Genomic DNA, 27,274 nt, shown 5'->3' with positions numbered 1-27,274 from the left:
ACAGTGACCATAATTTAAATGGCTTTAACAAATTGTGGTCCTGTACACAAGAAACTCTGGAGCTTAATTTTACACATGGCCATTCCACGTTATTAATCTCAGTGTGATCTTTTTCAGATAAGGCAATAGTAAACCAGCACAGCATGGGAACAGTCTCTATAATGTGATTGTTAAATTGTTTGTTGGTTTTGTGCCTTAGACCATCACACTGAGTTCCCTGAGAAAGCAAAAACTGAAGAGAAAAACATGACTTTCCATTTTTACTGTTCCTGTACATGCTGAGCCCTCCACATCCTTTGACCTGTTTCCTTCTGACTTAAAAAAGAACTGTTCAAAATTAGAAGCACAAAATTGCATCACAGCAGGAGCCCATTGGGTCCAGATCATAACCACTTGGTCTATGACAGCAGTTCCCCTCATCTCTCCTTTTGTTATTTAGCTAGTTAGCTTAAAATTTTCAGACCTTAATCTGTCCGCTAATGCTAAAGATTCCCCTTTCGCAGCCTTCATGATTTTGAGCTATCAAATAACCACTGACCCAATTCCTTTCTAAAAAAGTCAAGTCCAGTTCTCTCATCTTTCTGTTCCTCCCTGGAAATACTCCAGTCAAGTTTTCTTGCACTTACCTCTTTTAGTGCTTTGAAATAGCTAACCACAATTGTCAGCTTACTACTAGAGGAATAATGCTGCTTTAACTGTGAATAAATTCATGTTACAGGCTATCCCCAGGTTAAGAACATTCGATTTATGGAACCCTGACATATGAATGAGATCTTAGAATATCATTAAATTCAAAAGTCTGGAAAGGTTGGGTATGGGCCGAATGTGGTGACAGGGCTCAGGCCCCAGAGTGGTTCGAGAGTGAGGAACAACCAGTTATTTACACAGTTTAAGCGCCTGATCAGGTTGTAAGGGTCAGAGCGTCAGGACTAGAGGTGAGGTGAGGGCTCTTTCTGCCCAGCTCTACCTGGTTCTGCTCACTGCTCTGTGATGTTTACTCAGTTCCACACTGAAATGAGACCGGGGCCTGCTCCCGCTACAGTGATGCCTGGCTTTGTGTTTTTTTTATATATCATGTCAGTTCTGAAGCAATTTGCTTGCTTTTATTGCTTGCATGTTTTTTTCTCTCTCTGTGCTTTTGGTGTTTGACGGTATTTTTAAAAACTTTTTTTGAGGTTTGTTTGCTTTGTGGCTGCTTGCAAGGAGACGAATCTCAAAGCTGTATAATGTTTACATATTTTGATAATAAATGTACATAGACCTTTGAACTCATGGATGCATTCATTCCTCTAATTAGCAGAACTAGTGTCCCCTCTCTCTCCACTTTAAAGTAATTGTTCTTTCCTGTCAGTATTATGTGATGCTTTTCTTTAAACTACTGTGCAGGAACAGTTACCATTTCAAGGCTTACAGACACAAAATGACTTCTGGATGTTTGTCAAAAGAGGAAACTGTTCATTATCTGGGGAGGGGTAGTCATTTTGGTACCTCTTTAGATTTCTCAACACATGACTGTCTGGGCATCCATGAGTTACACAGTACATCCTTTTATAATGCCAAATGAGGCCCTGAGACACAGGTAGGATTCTGATGGCAACCTTGGATCTGAGTTGCAAGTATCCTGAGGTGTCAGCTTGTGTCAAGACTTCAACAGCAAGCATCTCTTTGTCGATGCACCATAGGAAGAATCCCATTGGATGTGTCACCGCTTGGTACGGGAACAGATCTGCCCAAGACCACATGAACCTGCAGAGAGTTGTAGACTCAGCAGAGTCCACAACAAAAACTGCCATGGACTTCTTCAAGTCTTCCCACTTCCTCAGGAAAGCAGCTAACGTCATCAAAAACACTTCCCACCCAGTTCAATCTCTCTACTCATCCCTTCATCAGGCAGAAGATATAAAAGAACAAATCACTCCCCACCAGGCTCAAGGACAGCTTCTATCCTGCTGTTATAAGACTATTGAACAAGCCTCTTGAAATTTAAAGACGAAATCCTGGCCTCACAATCTACCTAGTCATGGCACTTGAACCTTACTTCTATGAGCAGTGCTCTTTCTCTGTAACATTGGCATTGTACTGTCTTGAAGGTGCTGGGAGGGGAAGGAGAAAAAGCTGGCAGGTGATAGCTGAAGCCAGGTTGTGGGGGTGGGGGCAGTAATGAAGTGAGAAGCTGGGAGGTGATAGGTGGAAAAGGTAAAGGGACGAAGAAGAACAAATCTGATAGGAGAAGCGAGTGCACCATGAAAGAAAGGGAAGCAGGGAAATTGGGGGAAGGTGATGGCAAAAGAGAAGGGGTGAGAGGGAGACCAGAAAGTGGTATAGAAAGAGAGAGAAGGTGTGAGGGGGAAACATTACCAGAAATTTGAGATATCAATGTTCAAGCTAGATTGGACGCTATTCAGAAGGAATATCTGGTGTTGCTCCTCCAACTTGCGTGTGGCCTCGTCATGTCAGCAGAGGAGATGGTGGATGAACATATCAAAATGGAAATGGAGACTAGAGTTTAGCCTCTAGGAAAACCTGCCCTCTGGATGGAGCGAAGGTGCATGACAAAGTGGTCAGGTCACATGGATTTTGGTGCGCATGTCTATAATAAACCAATCACCAATTCTTGTGCTGTTGGCTGGAGGCTCCACCAACTCTTCAAGTCCTGGTGCTGCTTTGAGCCAGTGGAATATCCGCTATTCCGCTGACAACTAAATGGATGGAACCTGCCTCACATCGCTGACAATGAAACTAAAACTGTCATTTGAATTATAGATGTATAGGTGATAAGCATTGTTACACATGCTCAATGGTCAGAAAAGACTCATTGGGCTGCTGGGTCTGTATCTGTGCTTTATGAATCTACCTCTGTCTACCTCTATGAACAGATAGTGAATGTCAAGATTTGCTGGAGGCAAGAACTGAGAGGAAGAAGAAGACAGAAATACTGAAGCCACACACTGATGAAATTTCCAAATGAGGTAATTTGCATAGAATATTACAGGAGAGCTTTATTTTCTAAAATTTAAATTACTTTCCTCACAGTTAAATCCATCAGTACAACCATTTACTAATATACTCTTCTTACTGTTTGCTATTAATACAATAAGTTTAAATCTTGCAATGATTTTCAGTAGCTCATTCCCTCTGTAAATCTGACAACAATGCATATAATGAAGAGGGACATCACATTCTATGGGAAAATCTTTTTTGTATGTAAGAGTATGGAGTAATGTGATGCAATTGAAATAAAAGCTACAGAGTATCATACGTCCTACAATATTGATAACTTAGCTATGATTCGAATAGTTGCTAACTTAATATTCACTCTGAAATTGGAATATCTTCTATAATGCAATAGAAGCATTGTCAGAGATGTCACTATATCAAGCTGGTACAGAGATTTGCACAGAATTACGAATCCCAAGCTTTATTTGAAGAATACAAAGAGATTTTTTCTGATACATTGATCAGATATTTTCAGCAATTAACACCATTAAAAGCAAATTGTCTGGTGATTCAACTTATTAATTATGGGACTTTGTTAATCACACATTTGCTATTTTATTCTACGAAGCAACAACCACGAAATTTCAAAATGATTCCGTGATGTCTGTTAGAGTTGAAATGAGTCACATCTTACTCATTATCAGAGTAGAATACATGTCAATATTAGTGCCAAATTGGATGAACAAAGGACAGAATATTTTCCAGTAACTGTGTGCACTTTCTGGAATTAGCAAGGATGTCCACTGTCAGTTTATAACGTCAGACAGGAAATATCAGGTTAAATTGCATAGCAATTAAACCATCAAAATAGACATGATGTCAATGTCTTGGCTGTTGCTCAGAAGGAACCTATATTTAAAGTGGCAGTTGATAAGTTTTTGGTTAGTGAGTGCATCAAAGTTTATGGGGAGAAGGCAGGAGAATGGGATTGAGAGTGCAGTTGACATTGGCAGGCAACCAGTGACTAGTGGTATTCCACAGGGCTCTGTGTTGGGACCAATTCTTTTTACCTTGCATGTCAATGATTTGGATGATGGAATTGATGGCTTTGTTGCAAAGTTTGCAGATGATATGAAGATAAGTGAAAGGGCAGGTAGTTTTGAGGAAGTAGAGAGGCCTCAGAAGGACTTAGTTTGGGAGAATGGGCAGAGAAATGGCAGATGGAATACAGTGCTGGGAAGTGTTTGGTAGAAGAGATGAAAGGGTTGAATATTGTCTAAATGGAGAGAAAATACAACAAAAAAAAGAAGTGTAAAAGGACTTGGGAATCCTCGTGCAGGATTCCCTAAAGGTTAGTTTGCAGTCTGAGTCTGTGGGGAGGAAGGCAAATATGATGTTACCATTCATTTCAAGAGGACTAGAATATAAAAGCAAGGATGTAATGTTGAGAGTTTAAAAGTGAGGTAAAGACTCACTTGGAGAATTATGAGCAGATTTGGGCCCCTTACCTTCAAAAGGATGTGCTGAAACTGGAGAGAAAATGATTCCAGTATTGAATGACTATATGTCTTGGTCTTATGGTCTTAATCTATCTAACTCTGTAATACATAAATTCTATAAGATAATTTTTTTAAAATTCTGAATCTCCAGACTTTTGGTAGTGATTTGTGAATTCTGTAAGGGTAAATTGTAACTGTAATTATTATTATTATTATTATTATTATTATTATTATTGGTATCTGAGTAATATTTTACGGGGACACAATTGAATCAGGTACATCAGCAATTATTTTTTAAACGATAGTTCCACACAATGTTAAATGTTCTGAAATACATGGCAGATTTATTTGATAATTTTCTTTATTCTTGCACTAAAATATCACCTTAATGTCTTTATTGAGGCACAGAAGAATTAAGAAATAAGACCATACGATCATAAGATATAGGAGCAGAATTAGGTCATTTGGACCATTGAGTCTGCCCTGCTATTTCATCAAGGCTGATTCATTTTTCCTCTCAGCCCCAATCTCTTGCATTCTCTTCTCACCATGTCCTTTCATGCCCTGACTAATCAAGAATCTATGAACCTCTGCCTTAGATATATCCAATGACCTGGCCTCCACAGCAGCCTGTAGCAATAAATTCCACAGCTTCAGCTCTCTCAGGCTAAAGAAATACTTGCTCATCTTCGTTCTAAAAAGATTCCCCTCTGAACTGAGTCTGTGCCCTCTGGCCTTAGATCCCCCCACCATAGGAAACATCCTCTCTACATCCACTCCACTGAGGCTTTTCAACATTTAGTAGGTTTCAATGAGGTCACCCTTCATTCTTCTGAACTCCAGCAAGTACTTGCCCAAAGCCATCAAACGCTCTTCCTATAAACAAGCCTTTCAATTCTGGAATCACTTTCGTGAAAATCATACATAAGATCCTGAAAGGAAAAAAAAAAGTCTATTTATGAAGACCATGACATGAAGGACTTAGCATGTCAAAACTTTTAGAGCAGCTCTTTGTGGAGCCACTGTCATTTATTATATTATTTTGTATTTGTTAATTACTTGGCTTCAACATGTTCTGAAACAATTAAAATGGCCTCTGCCAATATTTTTGTAGCAGAAACACTCATTTCACATAACATAACCAAAAAAATTCAACAATAGAAATTTTGTCCTGTTCATTAAAATAGCTATTCTTAATAAGGGAGGAAACACCTTCAGGTACTCAGAATAGTTCAATGTGCTGGGTCCAAACACTTACCCAGAGTAAAAATTGTCTGCTCAAACTTAAAGTATATTTTGAACAGTAAACTTAAAATAAATAAATAAATACATATGAATAAAGCACAAAGATCCTGAATTTTCCAAATAAATAATGTTAAAGATGTCATCACTCATTATTATATGGTAAGTGGAACAGCTGATTTCCACACTTGTGTTATTAAGTGCAGAAATTTAAAATCTGCAGTGAAATAATACACCATTGACAGAATCATCACAAAACTCAAGTGGATTTAAACTGCCAACTACTTATTGCTCTCTATGGAAAACTTCATTTTTTCTTTAATCAGGAGTAACTAAGCTGGCAGCAACAACCTGACACTCAACGTCAATAAGATGAAAGAGCTGCTTATGGACTTCAGGAAGGATAAGATGAAGGAACACAGAGGGATCAGAAGTGTCTGCGTGTTCCTGCGTGTCAAGATCTCTGAGGATCTAACCTAGTCCTAACACATCGATGTAGTCATAAAGAAGGCAAGACAGCAGTTAGGAGTTTGAAGAGATTTGACATGTCAATAAATACACTCAAAAACTTCTATAGTTGTACCATGGAGAGCATTCTGACAGGCTGCATCACTGTCTGGTATGGAGGGGCTACTGCACAGGACCGAAAGAAGCTGCAGAAGGTTGTAAATGTAATCAGCTCCATCTTGGTCACTAGCCTACAAAGTACCGAGGCCATCTTTAGGGATCGGTGTCTCAGAAAGGCAGAGTCTGTTATTAAGGACCTCCAGCACCCAGGGCATGCCCTTTTCTCACTATTACCATCAGGTAGAAGGTACAGAAGCCTGAAGGCACACACTCAGTGATTCAGGAACAGCTTCTTCCTCTCTCCCAGCCGATTCCTAAATGGACATTGAAGCTTTGGGCATTACCTCACGTTTTTTTTAATATACAGTATTTCTTTTTTTGCACTTTTTAAAATCTATTCATTATACCTAATTGGTTTATTTGTTTATTTATTATAGAAACATAGAAACATAGAAAATAGGTGCAGGAGTAGGCCATTCGGCCCTTCGAGCCTGCACCACCATTCAGTATGATCATGGCTGATCATCCAACTCAGAACCCTGTACCTGCTTTCTCTCCATACCCCCTGATCCCTTTAGCCACAAGGACCATATCTAACTCCCTCTTAAATATCGCCAATGAACCGGCCTCAACTGTTTCCTGTGGCAGAGAATTCCACAAATTCACCACTCTCTGTGTGAAGAAGTTTTTCCTCATCTCGGTCCTAAAAGGCCTCCCCTTTATCCTTAAACTGAGACCTCTCGTTCCGGACTCTCCCAACATCAGAATCAATCTTCCTGCATCTAGCCTGTCCAATCCCTTTAGAATTTTATACGTTTCAATAAGATCCCCCCTCAATCTTCTAAATTCTAGTGAGTATAAGCCTATTCGAACCAATCTTTCTTCATATGAAAGTCCTGCCATCCCAGCAATCAATCTGGTGAACCTTCTTTGTATTCCCTCTATGGCAAGAATGTCTTTCCTCAGATTAGGGGACCAAAACTGCACATAATACTCTAGGTGCAGTCTTACCAAGGCCTTGTACAACTGCAGTAGAACCTCCCTGCTCCTGTACTCAAATCCTTTTGCTATGAATGCCAACATACCATTTGCCTTTTTCACTGCCTGCTGTACCTGCATGCCCACCTTCAATGACTGATGTACAATGACACCCAGGTCTCGTTGCACCTCCCCTTTTCCTAATCGTCCACCGTTCAGATAATAATCTGTTTTCCTGTTCTTGCAATCAAAGTGGATAACCTCACATTTATCTACATTAAATTGCATCTGCCAAGAATTTGCCCACTCACCTAACCTATTCAAGTCACCCTGCATCCTCTTAGCATCCTCCTCACAGCGAACACTGCCGCCCAGCTTCGTGTCATCCGCAAACTTGGAGATGCTGCATTTAATTCCCTTGTCTAAATCATGAATATATATTGTAAACAACTGGGGTCCCAGCACTGAGCCTTGCAGTACCCCACTAGTCACTGCCTCTCATTCTGAAAAGGACCCGTTTACTCCCACTCTTTGCTTCTTGTCTGCCAACCAATTCTCCATCCACATCAATACATACCCCCAATACCATGCGCTTTAAGTTTGCACACTATCTTCTGTGTGGGACCTTGTCAAAAGCCTTTTGAAAATCTAAATATACCACATCCACTGGCTCTCCCCTATCCACTCTACTAGCTACATCTTCAAAAAATTCTATAAGATTCGTCAGACATAATTTTCCTTTCACAAATCCATGCTGACTTTGTCCAATGATTTCACCTCTTTCCAAATGTGCTGTTATCACATCTTTGACAGCATTTTCCCTACCACCGATGTCAGACTCATCGGTCTATAATTCCCTGGTTTTTCTCTCCCTCTTTTTTTGAAAAGTGGGGTTACATTAGCCACCCTCCAATCCTCAGGAACTAATCCAGAATCTAAGGAGTTTTGAAAAATTATCACTAATTATTTATTATGTTTTATTTCTTTCTGTCTCTGCTGGATTTTGTATTGCATTGAACTGCTGCTGCGAAGTTAACAAATTTCACGTCACATGCCAGTAATAACAAACCTGATTCTGATTCTGATTCACTGGCAATATAATATATATCAACTACATTGGCACTGAAACAAGAATTTTATAAGCAGGGCACCTCATTTTCTCAGAGTAAAAAACATGCATATTAAAAAAATTATTACATTTCATCTCTGTTCTCATATGTATATTCCTATCCCCTCAACTTTATATGCATTCAAAAAGGTTTCAACCATATAACAGTTACAGCACAGAAAAAGGCCATCTCGGCCCTTCTAGTCTGTGCCAAAAGCTTACTCTCACCTAATCCCACCGACCTGCACTCAGCCCATAACCCCCCACTCCTTTCATGTCCATATATCTATCCAATTTTTGTTTAAAATGACAATATCGAACCTGTCTCTACCACTTTTACTGGAAGCTCGTTCCACACAGCTAGCACTCTCTGAGTAAAGAAGTTCCCCCTCGTGTTACCCCTAAAATTTGCCCCTTAACTCTCAACTTATGTCCTCTTGTTTGAATCTCTCCTACTATCAATGGAAAAAGCCTATCCACGTCAACTCTATCTATCCCCCCTCATAATTTTAAATACCTCTATCAAGTCCCCCCTCAACCTTCTACGCTCCAAAGAATAAAGACCTAACGTGTTCAATCTTTCTCTGTAACTTAGGTGCTGAAACCCAGGTAACATTCTCGTAAATCTCCTCTGTACTCTTTCTATTTTGTTGACAACTTTCCTACAATTCGGTGACCAGAACTGTACACAATACTCCAAATTTGGCCTCACCAATGTCTTGTACAATCTTAACATTACATCCCAACTCCTTTACTCAATGCTCTGATTTATAAATGCCAGCATACCAAAAGCGTTCTTCACCACCCTATCCACATGAGATTCCATCTTCAAGGAACTATGCACCATTATTCCTAGATCATTCTGTTCCACTGCATTCTTCAATGCCCTACCATGTAAATGTACCATGAATGCACTACCATGTAAATCTACTATGTATGTCCTATTTTGATTAGTCCTACGAAAATGTAGCACCTCACACTTATCAGTATTAAACTCCATCTGCCATCTTTCACCCCATTCTTCCAACTGACCTAAATCTCTCTGCAAGCTTTGAAAACCTACTTCATTATCCACAACACCACCTATCTTAGTTTCATCTGCATACTTACTAATCCAATTTACCACCCCATCATCCAGATCACCCCCACAACTATTTTCAATTTTTCTGTCTCATTTTCTAAATTTGAAATATATTGGAGGGTTTTTGAGCTAATCTATAAAACATTGTGGATCATGTGAAATCAAATAAAAATTTCAAAAAAACTTGTCAGCGCTTTACTCAAAATTAAAACCAAAATTGTGAGGCAGAAAAAGTAGTCATCTCCTATGTAATTACAACATTAAACTTTCCTCATGTGTAATATACCGTATTACTTTCCCAACTCAGCCAATTTGTTGATGTAGAAAATTGGAGGATCACCTGTTTTCAATGAATTCATAATAATAAATGCCCCTCTCTCTGGAAGGTCTAACAGTGTGGTAGATTTTCAACAGACCAAATCAAAATTAAGACAAAAGAGCATTCAAAGTAAGTCAGAGAAATCATGATAGAGAAGCACGAATCTGGCGAAGGGTGCAAGACCATCTCAAGGACATTGATCAACCTGGAGCTCAGTACAATCCATTGTAAAAAAGTGGAACATACATGAAACCATAGCTTCACTGCCTATGTGAGGCCACCCCTCTAAACTTAGTACTGAGAGAAGAATGGCACTTGTAAGGGAGGCTACTGTGACACCAACAGTCACTCTGAAAGAGTTGTTGAAGCCACTGGCTGCAACTGCAGATGAGGTTCATGGCTCCACAATCTAAGGCCTTGGACAGAGAGGTTATTTATGGAAGAGTGGCAAGCCCTGGATAAAAAATAAAAGAATAGCCTTGCCTGTAAAGACTTAAACTGCACACCCATTGCAACCAGGGAAAGACCCCAGATGTGATCTACTCGTCCCATGGGGCCTGAAAGTCTGAGGTCGAGAGAGTGGAACTCCCTCGGTCTAACAGCTTTTCCACTTTAAAAACTCTCCTATACAGGTTTCCTGTCATCGTCGGATATGACAGATGACCACCAGTAGTATTGATAGTGTTTTGATTTGTCCTATATTTTATTTAAGTACTCAATTTGTTACTCAGTTATATAGTAGTTTATCTTTTTTATACCTACCTACTTCCATGAAACTTCGGCTAACTGTGGCAGCCACTTAATTGGATGAAAATGTATTGGTCACAAAGAGTCCCAATGAACTGGAACCCAGTGTGTTGTTATGATTAAACATCACATTTTAGTTCATTTCAAGGAAAATATAAAGGTATAGATTTTGTTGCCATTATTCATCTTAACAAATCTGTTCATAAAATTCTTATTCTGTTTCCTAAGTATTCAGACTGAAAAATATTTTCACATATGGAAAAATGAGAATATATATGTATATATACTATGTATATGATGTATTTCCTCTTACACACACACACACACACACACACACACACACACACACACACACACACACACACACACACACACACACACACACACACACACACACACACACACACAGTGACTTGTAAAAGTATTCAGCCCCCAAACTTTGTTCACAGAAGTAAGTGTAACAATCAGGGACTTTGATCAATTTAACTGAAAATTTTTATTTTTGAAATGTAATTTTTTCCACAGTAGAGCACAAAAAGGGACAATTGTAAAGCATGAAAAACAAAAAAAAATCAGAAGCTGAAATGTCAGCAATTCAAAAGTATTCATCATCCTTTGCTCAGTACTTCGTTGAAACACGTCTCGCAGCTATTATAGTCAGTAGTCTTTTTGGATAAGTCTCTATTTGCTTTGCACAACATGATGGAGCAAGATTTGTCAGTTGCTCCCTGGAAAATTGCTCATGTGCCATGTTAGTAGGGGAGCAGTGGTGGACAGCAATCTTGAGGTCTTGCCAGGGTTAAGGTCAGGACTCTGATGAGGCCACTCAAGGACATCAATTTTCTTTATTTGAAGCCACTCCACGGTTGCTCTGGCAGTGTGCTTTGGGTATTTGTCCTGCTGAAGACAAACTTCCTCCCCAGTTTAAGCTCTCCGGCAGAGGCTAGCAGGTGTTTAATTAGGGTCTCTCTGTTTTTAGCAGCATTCATCTTCCTATCAATCCTGAGCAGATTTCCAGTCCCTGCTGCAGAAAAACATCCCCATAGCATGAAGATACTTCCACCATACTCTACAGTAGGGGTGGTGTTACCTGGTTGGTGTGTAGTATTAGATTTATGCCACATGTACTGTTTAGTGTTGAGGACAAAATATTCCACTTTAGTTTCATCCAACTACAAGAGCTTCTTGCACATCTTTACAGTATCTTTTTAAGTGACAGAAGTTTTTACAGCAAATTAACCAGAATCCACTCTATTTTATAATGAAATTTAATGAGGTTTATACAATAAGTAAATCAGACCACATATTAATAAGATTGATTTGCAAAGTCAGTGTTTAAAATCTCTAGTGTTTACCTATCAGTTAAGTGTTAAGTCAAAGTCATGCACAAGTAAATGTATGTACTGGTAAGAGCCAATTATAGTTGACTTGGTAGAGCTCACAATCAGAAGAATAACTTCACTTTCGAGTCTATCAAGTCTATCGCGGCCATCTATTGTATTTGGTGTGACCTCCTCTGTACCAGTGAGATGCAACACAGACTGAGAGAATGCTTTGTTGTTCTCAACACCACAGAAGGCAGGATCTCCCAATGGCCTTCCACTTTAATTCAACCTCCCATTCGTCTGTCTGTCCATGCGTTGTAAGTGAGGAAATGGATTCGGTAAGGCTCAAGGACAAGGAATCTGGACACACTGCCTTGGTAGCAAAGGATTTTATTTACAGAAGGCAAACGTAGGAAAATGGCAACAGAAGCAACACACACACACACACACACACACAATTTACAGCAGTCAGATCGGCAATAAAACACACAGACAATTACTAACGAACGTGGGAAAATCACGTGGGAACAAAGTACGCGCTCGTGTGCACACCCCCCCCCCCCAAGGGAAAAGTCAATACAATACCCAACCCCCTTGACTCTGTGCAGGCATGGCTCTCATGCTGCTAGGGGCAATCATCAACGCTCCCAACCCTATTCAATGCACAACTCACCAACAGTTTCTCCAGCGCCACTACAGTTCTTGGCCTGGAGTGAAGCAGGGCGGTCCCGTGAGGACTGCAAAAAGAGGAAGGGTCTAGCACACATGACACGCTTTGTGGTGCAGCAGGGCTGGAGGGTGTATGTTGCTCAGGATCAGAAGATTGTGGGTTCAATCCCACTTCTAACGATTGATCATAAAGTCTAGCCTAACATTTCAGTGTAGTGCTGATGGAGTGCTACAGTGTCAACAAGGCTTTCAGATGGTGCTGCAAACTAAAATTCCACCTTTACCACAAATGGATTAAAAAAATGTAACTAAAGATTATTTCCTCTGCACTGGCCGGTATTAAAATGCTTATCTGCTTGCTATCATATTATTGTTAGTGACAACTTGCTCTGAGTAATTTATCAGCTGGATTTCTTGGCAAAAATAAACCATCAACATGTGCCACAGTGTTCAAGGAAACAAGAAACAGTACTAAGTAAATTCAGGTCTCTTTTCCCTACAATTTTTTTTCCTTTCAATCCAAATACATAGAAAGGCAAGGAGTTTCTCTACTTGGAAGTTTAGCAAAAACACAAGTATATTATAAATTCAGAGAGTAAATCTTCCGACAAGGTGCTTTACAACAAAATTCTCCTTCACTAGTATGTTTGCATCACAATTACTTTTTCTGGTCAGTAAAATGATTAATCTGGCTGAAAGATATTTTTAAAATTAATTTGATCTTTTTAATAGAATAACGATTTTCCTCAGAGTCATTCCAATGACAGCCTCAGTGCTGTTAAGTACAATGTCATTATTACCCTTATGGTCCTGTTAGACTGCAGTCTCTATAGATGTAATACAGACATTGGATCAAATAATTACAAACATTAATTCAAAATGACATTGCTGGTCTAATAGGATATTGTAGTAGTCTCACATGAATCTCAGATGGATTGGTTCTATTTTACCTGATCCAAATGCCATACAGCAAAGAAAAATGAACTTACTCCCATCTGCCATCAATTAACATGCACTTAAATGCAAGTAAGTTTATCTTGATCTGAAGTGAGCCCAGTTTAGCTTGGCAGAATAACTCAAGGTAATTGCATGTTATAGATGCACTTCAGAATGAGAATCAGAATCAGGTTTAATATCACTGACACATGTTCCATGCACTTACCATTCTTAAGAACTTACCTCTGACATCTCCTCCTATAATTTCCTCCAATCACCTCAAAAACTTCTATAGATATACCGTGTGTTGTGTTCTTTATATGTACCATGGGTTACTCATAAAGACACATATTCTGGAAGAACATAACTGGAACTTTTACTTAACAGCAAACAGCAACCACATCTTAACCGTACAAGCTTCTCAATCATTCTGCCATTTCTGCGCATGCTCATAGCCCCGTCCTATCATGTTCTTACACGTGACATGCGATATCACCAGATTATCTTTTCCTTAAAAGAAAAACAATTAGCAACAGTATTCAAAAGAAATGCATAATTTAACATGTATCAATCAGTCTCTTTGGGGGTTTACGAACATGAGTAGATCTTCTAAGTGGTTCACACAGTTCTTGTGTTTCCTTGTTCTTTCCATGTTTCGTCTGGTCTGCATCAGTTAACGGAAACTCTGAAGTTGGCTCTTTCTTGAGGTCTTTGAGATTTCTTCTTATCTCTGCTCCTTCTTCTGCTTGGGCCATGTATGACCTGGGTTGTATTTCTTCAAGTACTGTAGCTTTCTGAGTCCATGTGTTCATTTATGTCTTGTATCCTCACTTCATCTCCTTGGTGCAGTTCAGGTAAAGGACGAGAACATCTGTCAAAGTATGTTTTCTGCTTTGCTTTGTGTTCATCTTTCCATCTTTTCACTTGTTCACCTCCCTCTATTCTCAGAAGGCTCTCATTCATTGGCAGATTGGATCTCAAACAGCGTCCCATCAAGAGCTGAGCAGGTGAAAACCCACATTCAAGTGAAGTACTACGATAGGCTAACAAAGCTTTATAAAAATCACCTCCGCTATCTTCTGTTTTGTGCATCAGCTTCTTGATAATTCCTACTGACTTCTCAACTAATCCATTGGACTGAGGGAAAAATGGACTAGATGTTGTATGAACAAAGCCCCATTCCTGAGCAAAATGTCTCATTCATTCACCATTGAATTGTGGACCATTGTCTGTGAAAACTTCATCAGGTACACCATGTCTGGAAAAAACTGATTCCATGCAAGTAATTACATTCTCTGCTGTTGTTCTGCCCAAACTGCACACTTCAGGATACAAGGAGTAGTAATCTGTTAATAATAGATAATCTTTGTTGTCAGTTACAAGAAGATCAATGCCTACCCTCTGATAGGGTCTCTGAGGACTAGGATGTGGATGCAGTGGCTCCTTAGGGTTGCTAGGTTGGTATTTAAAGCATATTTGATGAGAAGATATCAATTCTGCAATTACTTGATTCATCCTGGGCCAAAACATTACTTCCCGCACCCTTCTCTTACACCTTCCAATTCCATAGGTGGCCTTCCTGAATTTTCCCGAGCATTTCTTTTTGGAGGCTTTTAGGAATCACAACTCTGCTACCTCTGTACAATATCCCATCCACAACAGAAAGTTCTGATCTGTGGTTCCAATTTTCTTGTATTTCCCAGGTACAGTCATGCTTATTATCTGGCCATCTTGTATTACCTGACTGAGAATTTTGTCCTTCTCTGCCTCAAGATGCAGCAGTTCCAACTTTTTGGGAGCAACAGGTACAGTTTCTATGACTATATCAATAAATACCTGAACATCAATAACATTCCTGTGACTGTCTTTTGTTGTTGGATCCACAGCTCTAGAAAGTGTGTCAGCCAGGCACATGAATTTTCCAGTTGCGTATGACACATTCAACACGTGTCTTTGCAATTTGATCATCATTTGCTGAATTCGCAAATGACAGTCACTTAAAGGTTTGTTAAGCAATGCAGTCAAAGGCTTATGATCAGTTTCAACATCAATAGATTGCCCTGACAGAAACTGATTAAATCTCTCACAAGCAAACAGAACACTGAGCAATTCTTTTTTCAATTTGGGCATACCTTGTTTCTGGATCGGATAATGAAAGAGATGCATATGCCACTGGTAGCCATTCCTGATCATGTTTTTGGAGTAATACTGCCCCTAAGCCTGCTTGAGATGCATCACATGAGATTTTGATGGGTCTCTCAGCATTACTGAATTTCAACGCAGGTTCTTTGGTGAGTACTTTATTGAGATTTTGCCATGCCTTCTCCTGTTCATGATTCCAGCTTCATTCATTTTTCTTTTCTGTTAGCTGCCTCAATGGAGCAAGCTGTTCTGAAAGATTGGGTATGAATTTTCCCATGTAGTTGACCATTCCCAAAAACCTTTGAACATCTTTTTTACAATGTGGCCTTGGCATGTTCTCAATAACAGAAATCTTCAATAGATCAGGATGCACACCCTCATTGCTGATGATATCACCCACAAAGGTAAGTTCAGTCACTCCTAGCTGACTTTTGTCTTTATTCAACTTCAGGTTTACCTTGCGTGTTGCCTCTAGGACTTGTCTAAGACTGGTGTCATGCTCTTGTTTAGATGATCCCCAAACAATAATATTGCCCATGGAAGATTCTACTCCCTCAATGTGCTCATATAGCATGTGAATAGTTTTATGGTACACTTCAGGAGCTGATTCAATTCCAAATGGAAGCCTAGGAAAATGGTATCTGGCAAAAGGAGTGTTAAAGGTACACAACTTTGAACTCAGTTCATCTACTTTAAGTTGCCAGAATCCAGAGGATGCAACACTTAACTAAATTAGCAAACTTTGCATTAGCAAACTGTGACATAATTCTTCTTGAGTAGGCAATTTGAAATGCTCTCTTTTAACAGCTTGATTCAAGGCTCTTGGATCTAAGCAAATCCTCAGTTTTCCATTTTTCTTATCAACAATAACAAGCGAATTGACCTGTTTAGTCAGTTCATCAGTTTTTTTGTATGACTCCTGACTGTTCCATTCTGTTAAACTCTGTTTTCAGTTGATCACGTAATGCAAAAGGTACTTTTCTACATGGATATACAACGGGTGGCACTGTGTTTTCAATTTTAATCGTGTGCTCTCCTAGAAGACAACCAAGCCCTTTGAACAAGTCCTCATACTTTTCCATCAAGTCACTGTATTCTGGCTCTGTGTCACTGTCCAGGACTAATACTCTTTTCACCAAATTCAGTCTCTCACAGGCAGATAAATGCAATATTTACTGTACATTCTTAGGCACAACCACAAATGAAAGCGTGTGCACCATATTTTTGTGTGATACTTTTGCCACACATATTCCTTTAACTGGAATGTCCACACTGGAATACCCCTCACTTCTATATTTGTCTGATGTAACTTTGGTCTTGGCTTTAATGCATTAAACTCAGATTCTTCAAGAACATTTACTTGTGCTCCAGTATCCAATTTAAATAGAACAATGTTTTGGTTCACTTGCAGTGGCATAGTCCAGTCATTCTTCCTTTGTTTATTTCACAAAGCACATCAATATAAAACTCCTCACGTTCATTTTCAAGCACTGTACTTATGTGTTTTATTTCCTTTCTACTTCTGCAACAGCGTGAAAAATGATTAACCTTACCACAGTTGTTGTACACTTTCCAATATGCTGGACACATTTTAGGTTGGTGCTGCTGCCCAGAAAGTTTACAAAGTTTTTTTTCAGATGATGTCTTGCTCTCTGTTGCTTTTGTTGTCGCTTCATTATTTTTTCTAATGTGTTCGCACTTTACAGTGTCTACGCTGCCGTTCTCGATAAAAAGCTCTTTAGCCTGCGACATTACGGTCTCGGAAGCTTTTCAGAAAATCAAAACTTTTTCCAAATTTATGTCTGGTTCTCTTAAGAGTGTTTCTCTCAGAGCATTATCCAGAATGCCACAAACAATTCTGTCTTTAATGAAAGGGTCCATCAGCTCTGCAAACTCGCAAGTTTTACTGAGGCTTCTCAACTCCATAACAAATTGATTAATCATTTGACCAGTTTTCTGCTTGCATGTAAAAAATTTGCACTGTTCATACATCACATTGCGCTTCAGGATGCAAAATGCATCAAATTTGTCCATTATCACTTTTAGGTTCATATTAACTCCATTCTCAAAAGTAAAATGTTTATATACCTCAATTGCATCATCCCTAATCACGTGGAGTATCCATTCGCTGATAAATAAATTTCAAAACGTGGTTTAAATCTTTTCCAGTTTTCAGCTACATTTCCAGTCAGCTGAAGCGTCGCTGAGGGTTGAAAAACATCCATTCTTTAAGCTGTTAGCAAACAACTAAAAAAATTGCGCTCTTTTTTTCTGATTATCTTCGCTTCTCCCCTGTTAGTGAAACTAATTATTCTTCTAGACAGACTTCTGACACCATGTTGTGTTCTTTATATGTACCATGGGTTACTCATAAAGACACATATTCTGGAACAACATAACTAGAACTTTTATTTAACAGCAAACAGCAACCACATCTCAATCATACAAGCTTTTCCATCATTCTGTCATTTCTGCGCATGCTCATAGCTCCATCCAATCACATTCTTACACGTGACATGTGATATCACCACACTGTGGACACATTCTTACAGGCTGCATCACTGTCTGGTATGTATGGGCAACTGCACAGGACCAGAAGAAGAAGCTGCAGAGGGTTGTAAATTTAGTTGGCACCATCTTGGGTACTAGCTTACAAAGTACCCAGGACATCTTCAAGGAGCAGCATCTCAGGAAGGCAGCGTCCATTATTAAGGACCTCCAGCATCCAGGGCATGCCCTGGTCTCACTGTTACCATCAGGTAGGAGGTACAGAAGCCTGAAGGAATACACTCAGTGATTCAGGAACAGCTTCTTCCCATCTGCCTAAATGGCACTGAACCCTTTTTTACCTCGCTTTTTTAATATACATTATTTCTGTTTTGGCATGATTTTTAATCTATTCAATATATGTATACTGTAAATGATTTATTTATTTGATATTATTATTTTTTCTTTCTTCTATATTATGTATTGCATTGAACTGCTACTGCTAAGTTAACAAATTTCAGACACATGCCAATGATAATAAACCTGATTCTGATTCTGAATTATGATCGTTGGTAGCAGTCATTTCATTTCCACTGTGGGGAAAAAGCTTCTCGTTATCTACTCATCTGTACCCTCTCTAAAACATCCACATACTTCCTATAATGAAGCAAACAGAATGGAACATAATATTCCAAGTGTGATCTAACCAGAGTCTTATAGAGCTGCAACAGTACCTCTTGGCTATTGAACTCAATCCCACCAGCTAATGAAGACCAACACCCCATATGCCCCCTGTCAACTTGTGTGGCATTTTTGGGGGATCTCTGAATGTGGACCCCAAGATCCCTCTCTTCCTCCACATTGCCAAGAATCCTTCCATTAACCCTGTATTCTCTCTTCAAATTCAACCTTCCAAAGTGAATCACTTCACACTTTTCTGAATTGAACTCTATCTGCCACTTCTCAGCCCAGCTCTGCCTCTTATCAATGTCCTCTTGTATCATATGACAGTCTTCTACATTATCCTCAATTTTTATATGGACAACAAATGGTTATAGCTTTCAAGAGCATCTTAGAAATATTTAAAACAAACTGAAGAGTTAAAACTATTGAAACATTATGAGATCTAAATTTATATATATATATATATATATATATATATATATAAAATAAGCTGCAAGAAATTAACTAAAATTATAAAATAAAGTAGAAAAATGAGAGACCTGTTTGAACATTACCTCCAGACCCTGGGCTCACTATGATGCTATGGCTAAGAAAACGTCACAAAACTCTTCTACTCACTCAGGAGTCTAAAGAAATTTGTCATGTCTCCTTTGACCATGACCAACTTTTATCGATGTACCACAGAAAAAACAAATAGAAACATAGAAAACCTACAGCACAATACAGGCCCTTTGGCCCACAAAGTTGTGCCGAACATGTCCACATCCTAGAAATTTCTAGGTCTACTTATAGTCCTCTGTTTTTCTAAGCTCCATGTACCTTAAAGTCTCTTAAAAGACCCTATCATATTCACCTCCACCACCTTTGCCGGCAGCCCATTCCATGCACTCACCTCTCTCTGAGTGAAAAAACTTACCCCTGACATCTCCTCTGTACCTACTCCCCAGCACCTTAAACCTGTGTCCTCTTGTGGCAACTATTTTAGCCCTGGGAAAAAGCCTCTGACTATCCACACAATCAATGCCCCTCATCATCTTATACACCTCTATCAGGTTGCCACTCATCCTCCGTTACTCCAAGCAGAAAAGGCAGAGTTCACTCAACCTATTCTCATAAGGCATACTCCCCAATCCAGGCAACATCCTTGTAAATCTCCTCTGCACCCTTTCTATGGCTTCCACATCCTTCCTGTAGTGAGGCGACCAAAACTGAGCACAGTACTCCAACTGGGGTCTGACCAGGTTCCTATATAGCTACAACATTATCTCTCAGCTTCTAAATTCAATTCCACGATTGATGAAGGCCAATACACCGTACACCTTCTTAACCACAGAGTTGACCTGCGCAGCAGCTTTGAGCGTCCTATGGACTCGGACCCCAAAATCCCTCTGATCCTCCACACTGCCAAGAGTCTTACCATTAATACTATATTCTGCCATCATATTTGACCTACCAAAATGAACTACTTAACACATCCGGGTTGAACTCCATCTGCCACTTCTCAGCCCAGTTTTGCATCCTATCAATGTTCTGCTGTAACCTCTGACAGGCCTCCACACTATCCACAACACCTCCAACCTTTGTGTCATCAGCAAACTTACTAACCTATCCCTCCACTTCCTCATCCGGGTCATTTATAAAAATCACGAAGAGTAAGGGTCCCAGAACAGATCCCTGAGGCACTTCACTGGTGACCAACCTCCTTGCAGAATATGGCACATCTACAACCACTCTTTGCCTTCTGTGGGCAAGCCAGTTCTGGATCCACAAAGCAATGTCCCCTTGGATCCCATGCCTCCTTACTTTCTCAATAAGCCTTGCATGGGGTACCTTATCAAATGCCTTGATGAAATCCATATACACTAGATCTACTATTCTTCCTTCATCAATATATTTAGTCACATCCTCAAAAAATTCAATCAGGCTCATAAAGCACGACCTGCCCTTGACAAAACTATGCTGACTATTCCTAATTGTATTATACCTCTCTAAATGTTCATAAATCCTGCCTCTCAGGATCTTCTCCACCAACTTACCAACCACTGAGTTAAGACTCAGTTGGCTATAATTTCCTGGTCTACCTCTACTCCCCTTCTTGAATAAAAGAACAACATTCACAACCCTCCAGTCCTCCGGAACCTCTCCCATCCCTATTGATGATGAAAAGATCATTGCCAGAGGCTCAACAATCTCCTCCCTCACCTCCCACTGTAGCCTGGGGTACATTTCATCTGGGACTGGCGACTTATCCAACTTGATCCTTTCTGGCTCCATCATAGGTAGTTATGACAAATGCTGTCCCATGACTGCAAGATATATGGTCACAGCACAGTACATCGCAGAAATTAGGTTCTTCTCCATGAACACTGTCTACTTTTTTCACTGTACCAGTAAAACAGCCAGAATAATTAAAGACCCCATCCTCTCTGGGCATTCTCGCTTCTTCTCCCTCCCATCGAGCAGAAAGTACAAAAACCTGAAAGGACATGCCACCAGGCTCAAGGATAGCTTCTATCCCACTATTGTCTAGCATAAGCCAATTGAATGTTTCCCTAGTACAACAAACACGAGTCTTGACCTCACAGTCTTACCCCACTGTGACCTTGTACCTTACTGGCTTCCTGTACTGCACTTTCCCTCTGCTCGAGCGCTTCATTCATAGGACCATAAGACAAAGGAGCAGAATTTGGGTATTAAGCCCACTGAGTCTGCTCTGCCGTTACATCATGGCTGATTTATTTTCCCTCTTAACCCCATTCTCTCCATGTCTTTGACGCCCTTACTAATCAACCTGTCAACTTTTACTTTAAATATACCAAGTGACCTGCCCTCCACAGCCAGCTGTGGCAATAAATTCCACAGATTTGGTACCCCCTGGCTAAGGAAGTTTCTTCTCATCTCTGTCTAAAGGGACATCTTTGTATTCTGATACCATGTCTACACATCCAACGTAAAGCAATTGGACAGAAGATTGTAATTTCTATTTATGGAGACACAAGAGACAGCATTCGCATACAAATCATTTATGTAAATACAGTATATGTAATATGGGTCTCAGCATTGGTCCCCGTGGCACATCATACAACCAATATCCTTTGCTTCTTACCTCTGAACCAACTTTGAATCCACCTATTTAGCTCTCTCTAGACCAACCAACCATGCAGGATCTAGTCAAAGGACTTTCTAAAGTCCAAATTGACAACATCCACTACCCTACCTTCATCTACCTTTTAGATTACCTCTTCAAGCACTCCAACTGGTCTTGGCCCAAAATGTCAACTGTCTACCCTTGTCTATAGATGCTGCTTGACCTGCTGAGTTCCTCCATTGTTCTGTGTGTGTTTCCCATATCACTTTTTTTGTAGGACCTCAGCCTTCATCCCACTGTTTTGTTTCCCTGAAGTGTGGTGGAGTTTCCAATCCAAGTGCGCATTATGTTTGCAGTTAATCAGTTCCTGGATCTTGTAATCATTTTTATCAAAGCAGTACTGGTGTTTTCAGATTTGGAGGTCAAGAATATATTCACAGATATGAATTATGTTAGAATTGAGGACTTTCCAGACACCAGGGTCATTCACTATAGTTACGACATCACCATTAGTACAATGCTGGTCCACTTCGCCTATGCTACAGTAACCCTGCAACTTGCATGTCAAAGCAGGTTCAGAATTGGGGTTCATTCAAGTCCCATCAAATGCTACACTTCCTCCCTCACCACCATTCAGGGCCCCAGACGGTCCTTCCAGGTGAGGCGACACTTCACCTGTGAGTCGGCTGGTGAGGTATATTGCGTCCGGTGCTCCCGGTGCAGCCTTCTATATATTGATGAGACCCGACACAGACTGAAAGACCGTTTCGCTGAACACCTACACTCTGTCCACCAGAGAAAGCAGGATCTCCCAGTGGCCACATATTTTAATTCCACATCCCATTCCCATTCTGATATGTCTATCCATGGCCTCCTCTACTGTCAAGGTGAAGCCACACTCGGGTTGGAGGAACAACACCTTATATACTGGCTGGGTAGCCTCCAACCTGATGGCATGAACATTGACTTCTCTAACTTCCATTAATGCCCCTCCGCCCCTCCTCCCCTTCTTACCCCATCCCTGATACATTTAGTTTTCCCCTCGCCTTTCTTTTTCTCTCTTTCTGCCCATCACTCTGCCTGTTCTCCATCTCCCTCTGGTGCTCCCCTCCCCCTTTCTTTCTCCCTAGGCCTCCCGTCCCATGATCCTTCCCCTTCTCCAGCTCTGTATCCCTTTTGCCAATCACCTTTCTGGCTCCAGCTTCACCCCACCCCCTCCGGTCTTCTCCTATCATTTCGCATTTCCCCCTCCCCCCACTACTTTCAAATCTCTTACTATCTTTCCTTTCAGTTAGTCCTGACAAAGGGTCTCGGCCCGAAACGTCGACAGCGCTTCTCCCTATAGATGCTGCCTGGCCTGCTGCATTCCAGCAGCATTTTGTGCGTGCTGCCCAAACAATCACTTATTTGTTATCATAAAATAGAATTGCTCTTCTGACCAGTAATATGTTTCTATTGAAATAAATCTGACAAATTATCAACAATGTAATTTGATTCTCCAGTGAGTGAGTTGGATGAAAGTCATTGTCATAATTGTCTAATATATCATGCACTGATTTAATAACACAACCCCAGCAGTTTACTACAAATTCAACTTAATCTGATTTTGCATTATTGTGTTGTGTTAATTTAATAAGTTACAATTAGTGACAGGGTCATAAGAAAGTACAGCACAGAAACAGGCCCTTCTGCCCATCTAGTCTATGCCAAATCATATTACTTGCCTACTCCCATTGACTTGCACTGGGACCACAGCCCTCCATATCCCTACTATCCATGTACCTATTCAAATTTCTCTTAAATGTTGAACTTGAGTTCAAATTCAGCACTTGCGCTGGCAGCTCATTCCACACTCTCTTGACCTTCTGAGTGAAGAAGTTTTCCCTCGTGTTCCCCTTAAAATTTTCCCCATTCACCCTTAACCTATGACCTCTGATTGTAGTCCCACCCAACCTCAGTTTAAAAAAGCCTGCTTGTATTTACCCTATCTACTGTATACCCTTCACAATTTTGTATACCTTCATCAAATCTCCTCTCAATCTTCCATATTCCAAGGACTAAAGTCCTAACCTATTCAATCTTTCCTTATAACTCAAGTCCTCCAGACCCGGCAACATTCTTGTAAATTTTTTCTGATCTTGTTTACATCTTTCCTGTGCGTGGGTGATCAAAACTGCACACAATACTCCAACTTAGGCCTGACTGATGTCTTATACAGCTTCAACATAACATCCCATCTCCTGTACTCAATACATTGATTTTATTGCTGAAATTAATGGAGGTGACTTCCAAAGTAGTACATATTTCGTTGGAGTGTCCCAAATCTATTTATATCCTGAAGAGCATTATCACCATCTACTAAATTAGAAGGAGTAAAAAGAAAGCCTTTGAAAGAAAATTGATACAACTGACATGGAATGCAAAGGTTATTCAAATCTGAAAAGTCCTCTTCCTCAGGAGCTTCTTTATAGTCGAACACACTTTTCCTTTCAAATATATACAGCTCCCATTTGAAAGTAACCATTAAACCAACGTCCACCATTCTTTCAGGCATTGTGTTCCAGATACATCCCAAACAGTATAAGTCAGCTCCTGGTTGTGCCTGCGAATACAGGGGCAATTATTTCCTACATTCCCCCCCCAAAATAGGATTATTTAGTTTATATTGTCGTGTGTATAGCCTGATAGTAATTTAATGTTTTGTTCCTGATTTATTGCATTATCCTCCTCTTATGAGTTTATTAATCTCTCTGATCTAATGCCAGGGAATTAACTTACATAATATTTAGGGTTTCTTAGTGCATTGTAATTGTCTGCAACTGAAACCTGACTTTTCATGTATGTAATCAGTATTACTATGCATGATTGGCATCCTCTCTCCCATTCTACGCACTCAATCATTTACCACCTTTCCACCAATCTTCCAAACCTTAGACCTTTATTGCTTTGAAGAACAAGGACAAGGACAGGAAGCCTCATGAGACCACAATTACATTTAGGTTCTGATGCACCATCAATAACTTTCGGAGACGGTGGGTGAACGATAGGCTTTTATTAGCTGCAAACGAGATCACGACATCCTGGAGACTGAGGGAGGAGCAGTGCCTCCAATTGCCTTTATACAGGGGTCTGTGGGAGGAGCCACAGGAGTGGTCAGCAGAGGAGTGTGTCCAGCCAGGTATACATAGTTTACTACATTCACCCCCCCCCCTTTGTTTTAAAAGAGAGTCCCCACGGGGCAAAGTTTCTTACAAGTATATTTACAGGTTAAGTCTATCAGGTGGTCGAGTCTGTCACTGCGATCTACGTAGCACCGGCTGTGATTGCACCGGTGACGGTGGTTGTGCTGGCTCTGGCCTGACTTGAGGTGCCAACCCGTTAGGCATCAGTAATCCCCCATGCGTGTGCGTGGCGCCTGGTATGGGAGTGTCGTGAGGAGTCTGTGCAGGGCTTGGTGTGCGCGGTGTCTTGTGGGTATATACATTGGTGGGTACGGGGTTCATAGTTACCGTGGAGTGTTCGGGGTAGGGGTCTGGTGCTCATGCGGGTGCCAGGTTGTGGACAGAGACCAAGTCCTCCCGCCCATCAGGTAAGACCACGTAGGCATACTGGGGGTTCACATGAAGTAGGTGAACCCTCTCAACCATCGGGGAGTATTTAATGCTCCTCGCATGTTTCCGGAGCAGCACTGGCCCTGAGGACATCAGCCAAGCTGGTAGGGTGGTCCCAGTGGCAGAAAAGAAAAGAGTCGCTCATGAGGGGGGGCATTGGTGGACGTGCATAACAGGGAGCGGATGGAGTGGAGAGCCTCGGGGAGGACCTCCTGCCAGCGAGAGACCGGCAACCCTTTGACCTAAGGGCTAAGAGTGTGGCCTTCCACACAGTGGCATTCTCCGTCTCCACCTGTCCATTTCCCCGGGGATTATAGCTCATGGTCGTACTAGTAGCAATGCCCCTAGCCAGCAGGTATTGGCACAGCTCGTCACTCATAAACGAGGACCCTCTATCACTGTGGATATAGCAGGGTTATCCAAACAGAGTGAAGAGCTGGCGCAGGGCTTTTATGACGGACGTGACAGTGATATTGGGGCAGGAGATGGCAAAGGGGAGCCGCGAGTACTCGTCGATTATTTTGAGAAAGTAGACATTGCGGTCGGTGGAGGGAAGGGGGCCCTTAAAGTCGACACTCAGTCGCTCAGTGGCCTTGATAAGTTGCGCCTTTTCAGGACGGTAGAAGTGCGGTTTGCACTCAGCTCAGACTTGACAGTCCCTGGTCATCGTCCTGATTTCCTCAAGGGAGTAAGGCAGGTTCTGGGCTTTCACAAAATGGTGAAGTCGGGTGACCCCCGGGTGGCAAAGATCTGCATGGGGGGCATATAGCCAGTCAAGCTGTGCACTGGCACACGCTCCCCGGGATAGGGCATCAGGGGGCTCATTGAGCCTTCCAGGCCGGTACAGGATATCATAGTTGTAGGTGGAGAGTTCTATTCTCCACTGCAAAATTTTATCATTTTTGATTTTGCCCCATTGTTGGTTGCTAAACATGAACGCAACCGAGCGCTGGTTGGTCAGCAAGGTGAACCTTTTGCCAGCGAGATAGTGCCTCCAGTGCCTAATAGCTTCCACTATGGCCTGGGCTTCTTTCTCCACTGCGGAGTGCCGAATTTCAGGGCCTTGAAGGGTACGAGAGAAGAATGCTACTGGCCTGCCTGCCTGATTGAGGGTAGCAGCCAACGCGAACTCAGAGGCGTCACTTTCTACTTGGAAGGGAATGGTCTCGTCCACCGCATGCATTGTTGCTTTGGCAATATCCCCTTTAATGCAGCTGAAGGCCACCCACGCAGGAAATGATAGAGCCTGCCGCCTGCCTCAAAGGTGGTGTAGGGGCGGTCCTTCAGGCGGATGGGGAGCTGATGGTAAGCAGATTTCAGATGGTCGAGTACACCTTGTACTATCTGATTGACCATATCCGCGATACGGGGTAGGGGGTACGCGTCAAGCTGCGTGAGCCTATTGATGGTTTGACTATAGTCCATGACCATCCTATTTTTCTGCCCGGTACAAACAACGACCACTTGGACCCTCCAAAGACTTGTGCTTGGCTCAATGATCCCCTCCCTGAGCAGCCGCTGCACCTCCGACTTAATGAAGTCCCTGTCCTCTGCGCTGTACCTCCTGCTTTTAGTTGCCACAGGTTTACAGTCGGGGGTCAGGTTGGCGAACAGCGGTGGGGTTGGATCTTAAGGGTGGAGAGACTGCAAGTGGTGTCAATAGCGCAGCTGTCGGCATGGTGCTGGGTGGGATGTGCGGGTCGGTGTGTGTGTGTGTGTGTGTGGTCAGTAGCGGGGTATATGATGAAGTCCCACAAAACTGAGGATTCCTGACAGTGAGTGGTGGGAGGGGACTGTCATACTCACATTGTCACACTTTTCAGGTGGCTCTGGAAGTCGAGCCACAAATGGAAC

This window comes from Hypanus sabinus, chromosome 5, assembly GCF_030144855.1.
Source record: "Hypanus sabinus isolate sHypSab1 chromosome 5, sHypSab1.hap1, whole genome shotgun sequence".
NCBI lineage: Eukaryota > Metazoa > Chordata > Chondrichthyes > Myliobatiformes > Dasyatidae > Hypanus > Hypanus sabinus.
The sequence above is the reverse complement of the archived record's forward strand: the minus strand, read 5'-3'. Positions refer to the sequence as shown.